We start from the raw sequence: 6,000 nt of genomic DNA, 5'->3' as shown, positions 1-6,000 counted from the left end.
CAACTTTTCCATCAAAATCAACAATGCAACCATAAGTCCCTCCCCTCACACCTCCCCTCACAGTAGGTGTAATCCTAGACTCTGACTTGTCATTTCAACCTCAAATCCGATCGTTGTCAAAAGTTTGTAGAATTCACCTCCGTAACATTTCTAAAATTTTCCCCTTTTTAACAAATGAAACCACCAAGCTCCTCATTCACTCCCTTGTTATCTCTCGCCTTGACTATTGCAACTCCCTTCTCATTGGCCTGCCTCTCCATAGGCTCCTCTTCAGTCTATCATGAATGCTGCTGCGAGACATATCCACCTTACCAACCACTCAGTGTCTGCCAACCCTCACCTCCAATCCCTACACTGGCTCCCAATCACCCAGCAAATTAAATTCAAAATACTAACCACAACATACAAAGCTATTCACAACTCTGCCCCGAGCTACATCACCAATCTTGTCTCCAAATATCACCCAAATCGTCCTCTCCGCTCTTCTCAAGACCTCCTACTCTCAAGCTCTCTCGTCTCCTCCTCTCATGCTCTTCTCCAGGATTTCTCCAGAGCCTCTCCCATCCTCTGGAACTCACTACCTCCACCTGTCCAGCTATCCCCTACTCTTGCTACCTTCAGGCGATCCCTGAAAACTCATCTCTTCAGGAAAGCCTATAACGTCTCTAACTAATCTTTTACCACATCCATCAGCTCATTCGCCACAGTTACAATTTTTTGTACCACCTGCCCCACCCTATTAGATTGTAAGCTCTTCTGAGCAGGGCCCTCTTAATCCTCTTGTATCTTATTGTATTATAACTGTATTGTCTCCCTTTTATATTGTAATGCGCTGCGTAAACTGTTGGTGCTATATAAATCCTGTATAATAATAATAATATTGTATTTGCACACCTGATAGTTCACAAGCTAACGCCCTACACCCTGTGATACCTCCACCGCGCTTCTGAATAAGTGAAAAATGTATAATTTAAATAAACTATAGCTGTCACTTAATATGTAACAAATACGTGACTAAATTTAAACCTCTAGAAATAAGTGGAATAAATAGTAGCGCTCAAATAAATAAAAAAATTAAAATGAAAAATAAAAATAAAAATGTGCTAATGAAAGCAATGATCAATCTAAATGAACAGTAAAAGTATATATGTGTGAATATTGACAATAATACCCTCACTGAAAATCAGCCACAATATGAATGTGATCTGACAAAAAAAATTATTGGTGAACACTGTGAGCAAACACATCCTATCACATAATGTTCAAAACAACACACCCTAGGGCAGATGTGAAAATGTTAAATGAAGTCTTAACATAAAGTTCATATCATGTGAATATATTCTAACAAAAAAAGTTATTGGTGAACACTGTGAGCAAACACATCATATCACATAATGATCAAAACAACACACCCTGTGACAGATGTGAAAATAATAAATAAAGTGTTGACATAAAGTTCATAAATTATGAATATTCTGATGAATGGTCTGAAAAAATCTATGAATGAAAACTCTTGGTTGTTCTTTGTGATCTTCCACCACACCTCAGTGTTTGTGCTTCCACTCCCACTTAAAGATTTGCACTCACCAGCTACAATTGCCTCCCACTCTCATGTTTGGCATAACTCGCTTCAACCCACACTTATTGGGGGTTAAAATGTGATCTCCAGATTCCAAACATGATCTCCAAATAGCGAGCGTAAATGCAACAAATCCTTTTCCTCAAGAAGTGACTGCTCCACATGAAAATGAAAAAATGCTCCAAATAGTGTGATAAAGTACAGCAAATTTATTAAAAATTCAAACCATCGCACACCATTGCACTCACATGTGTAAAAACCAAAGCAGACCAAAAAAAACTTCAAAGGAAATCGTAACATAAACTCCATGCACTGGTAAAGTGATCTATAGTGGGCATGGCGGACCCAGGATAGTGTGTCAGCTGTGCAGTCTCACCCACTCCTAGTCTCAAGCCTCCACCATTCGATGCAGCGTGTCACGTCACAACGTCTTGCGTCACGCTTCAGATGCTTGCCGTATAGCTCCTCTGCTGCCACTTCGAGTAATGTCTCCTCTCTACTTCCTCCCAACTCACCTCTCTCAACTCGAGAGGAATCTGGAGATCATTTTTAACCCCCAATAAGTGTGGGTTGAGGCGAGTTATGCCAAACACGAGAGTGGGAGGCAATTGTAGCTGTTGAGTGCAAATCTTTAAGTGGGAGTGGAAGCACAAACACTGAGGTGTGGTGGAAGATCACAAAGAACAACCAAGAGTTTTCATTTATAGATTTTTTCAGACCATTTATGTCAACACTTTATTTATTATTTTCACATCTGTCACAGGGTGTGTTGTTTTGATCATTATGTGATATGATGTGTTTGCTCACAGTGTTCACCAATAACTTTTTTGTTAGAATATATTCACGATATCAACTTTATGTTAAGACTTAATTTATCATTTTCACATCTGCCACAGGGTGTGTTGTTTTGAACATTATGTGATAGGATGTATTTGCTCACAGTGTTCACCAATAACTTTTTTTGTTAAAATATATTCACAGGATATGAATTTTATGTTAAGATTTCATTTATTATTTTCACATCTGCCACAGAGTGTGTTGTTTTGAACATTATGTGATAGGATGTGTTTGCTCACAGTGTTCACCAATAACTTTTTTGTCAGATCACATTCATATTGTGACTGATTTTCAATGAGGGTATTATTGTCAATATTCACACACATATACTTTTACCTTTTACTGTTCATTTAGATTGATCATTGCTTTCATTAGCACATTTTTATTTTTCATTTTTATTTTTTCATTTTTTATTTATTTGAGCGCTACCATTTATTCCACTTATTTCTAGAGGTTTAAATTCAGTCATGTGTTTATTGTATTTGTTTATTTGTTGTTTTTGGTTAGAAAATCACATGGGATTTGTCAGCTATTGTTTTTTTTTTTTTTTTTTTTAGTGTGGAAGGGGAAAAGAAATTGTATGGGAAATATACAAGTTCGATTTTGGTCATTTATGTTTAATGAGGTACTAGGGTGGGTGGAGACAGGGTGTTGTAAGAAGATAAATATAGACAGTTCACTCTCTATTTTCCACATTAATCACATGAAATGCACTACTATGCAATCTAAGGGTCGTGTGGGAAAATGTTTGTTAGGAAGGGAGGGAGGAGGAGAGGGAGGGAAGAAAGGAAAAAATAATGCAAAGGGGTTTGAGTATCAAGAGGAAACACGATTAAAAATCACAGAATTTATGCATGATGATATATATGGGAAAATAAAGGATTTAAATAGTGGAAAGATTGACACAAGGAAGAGGGGAAAGAGAAGATATAGGTGGATTGGGATATTGATTCTTTGATAGTTTACTTTTTTTTCCCTTTTGGTCTTGTTTTTTTTTTTTCTTTTTTTTTCTTTTTTTTTATTGTCTATATGCAGTTAAAATGATAAGGATATGTTCTTGTAATGTCCGAGGATTAGGAGACCCTATAAAGAGAGCTGCGGTTATGAATGCAGTGTTAGCCCTTCAGACGTCAGTGATTTGTCTGCAGGAGACTCACTTAACAAAAGAGTCAATTGTATACTTAAAAAGAAGAAATTTTCAGACTCAGTACCACTCGGTATATACTTCCAGCTCCAGAGGAGTAGATTGGGACAGGAGTTGAGTTCTCCTGCAGACAGATTAGTATAGACGAGAATGGCCGGTATATCTTTCTGTACTGTATAATTGGAGGATTGACCTGCATCTAGGCTAGTATATATAATCCTCCACCGTTTAAAGCGTAGATTTTATATCAGTTGATGAAATTTACGTATGATGAACCCAATGTCCCAATAATGGTGGTGTCAGGGATAAGCGTCTAGGGAGACCAGACACATAGCTACACAAGGGAACTGAGACCAAACAAGGATATATATATTAAAGTGATATTTATAGTGAGACACAGCAAACCATAAACACAGCAAACACAGCACACAGTAAACGTAAGCATAAATATACCCCAAAAGACAAATAACAAAGGAACCTAACTACTAACTATATACAAAAACCATCTAAAGGACAAGGGTACAGGGAATGCAAGGTTGCAAGGAAGGGGGATCTCAACAGGGTACGCAAATAAAAGCAAGGCAGGTTGAGGCAGGAACAAGGCAGAGAAGTACAGACTGGATCAAGCTAGGCATCAGGAACAGACAGCAAGGAAGGGACCAGAATCGTGACATGCCGGGGGAAGTGAGGAGAAGCCTTAAGTAGCCCCCAGGCAGCTGAACATTAATTAGCCTGATTACACCAGCCTGCTGGCTCCTGGGAGACACCTGCTGGTGGACACTGGAATGGCAGAAAACAGCCCAGAGCAGGATAGTGTCACCAGCAGGTGAACTTAATCCTAACAGGTGTTGGGTGATTGCAATATGGTACTAGATGGGAGGATAGATAGATACCCAGCAGGAATTCAGGTTGGAAAAGGGGTTGCTACTCTTAGGAAGTATATGGAGGATGAGGAATCCAACTAATCAGTAATATTCTTGTTTTTCAAAAAAACATTCTACGATTTATTTAGCTCTCATTAGTGAAGATATGTTTCACTTTGTTAAGAATATAAAATATATGCCCAGGGGTCTCTCAGATCACTCTCCATTGGTTGTATCATTTAGTCGAGGGGAGGAGTTGGGTAAAAAGCAATGGAAAATTAGCCCATATTGGTTAGAGATAATAGGGGGTAAAGAGGGTCATCACCCTTTGAAGGAATTTATGAAGATCAATGCCGGGACAGCTTCACCTGCAATGGTCTGGGATACCGTTAAGGCTTATCTTAGGGGGATATTGATACAGCATATAGCGAGAATTAAGGGACAGACTAAAGAGCAGGAAAAATTTATTGATTATACCCACTATTAGAACAGGGGAGGGAAGAATAACAGCATATGGCCCCAAGATTGTAGATACTTTTAAAAAATACTATGAAAAATTGTATAGTGCCCAAGTTGGAGAGGTAGAAGGGGAGACATGGGATTTTTTTTAGAGATCTGAAGATTCTTTGCCTCACTGAGGAAGATAGAGAGACATTGGATGCCCCTATAGGTTAGGAGGAAGTAAGACAAGAGGTGTCAGCATTGGCAAATCAGAAAACCCCTGGTCCAGATGGCCTGCCTGCAGAGATATATAAAAATTATGAAGAGATATTGCTACCAGAGCTGCTGAAGACATTTAATAATGCATTAGAGGAGGGTGTGTTGCCTCTGTCTATGAGAGATTCCACCATTATAGTCCAAATGAGGGGAAGGATCTACTTGATTTATCCTGCTACAGGCCAATAACATTGCTGGGTACAGATGTGAAAATTCTGGCAAAAATATTAGCTGAGGTTAAAGAAGATAATTCAGAATTTCTTCCATATAGACGGAGTTTATACCAAATAGATCAACCAGTATAAATATAAGGAGGGTGTGGTTAAATTTGCAAGTACCAACGGTCAATATAGGGTCAAGGGCAATACTATCTTTGGACGCAGCCAAGGCCTTCGACAGCTTGGAGTGGCATTATTTGTGGCAGACCTTGGCTGCCTTCCAATTTGATCCTAAATACGTGGGATGGGTAAGACTTTTACACGAAAGGCCTAGAACAAAAGTGAAGGTAAATAATATATGCTCTGAGTCATTTTCTTTGACTTGGGGGACGAGACTCTCCCCCGTTATTTGCTTTGGCAATGGAGCCATTGGCTATATCTATCAGGTCATCTGTTGGGGTAAAGGGATTTCAGAGGATTTCAGGAGTGGAGAAAATAGCATTATATGCCGATAATGTATTGCTATTTTTGGGGGATAAACAGGGGTCCCTGGCAGCAGCAATGAATATAATTACAGATTTTCGGCGGATAATGGTTCTGAATATAAATTTGGATAAATCAATGCTGCTTCCAGTTGACCCGCTGAAAATGGCCCTGCCTCTGGAGCTTCCACAAGTGGAAATAGTCAGTAGGCTCAAATAC

The sequence above is a fragment of the Aquarana catesbeiana genome, linkage group LG04 (assembly GCF_042186555.1).
Source record: "Aquarana catesbeiana isolate 2022-GZ linkage group LG04, ASM4218655v1, whole genome shotgun sequence".
NCBI classification, from domain to species: domain Eukaryota; kingdom Metazoa; phylum Chordata; class Amphibia; order Anura; family Ranidae; genus Aquarana; species Aquarana catesbeiana.
This window is presented reverse-complemented; position numbering follows the sequence as displayed.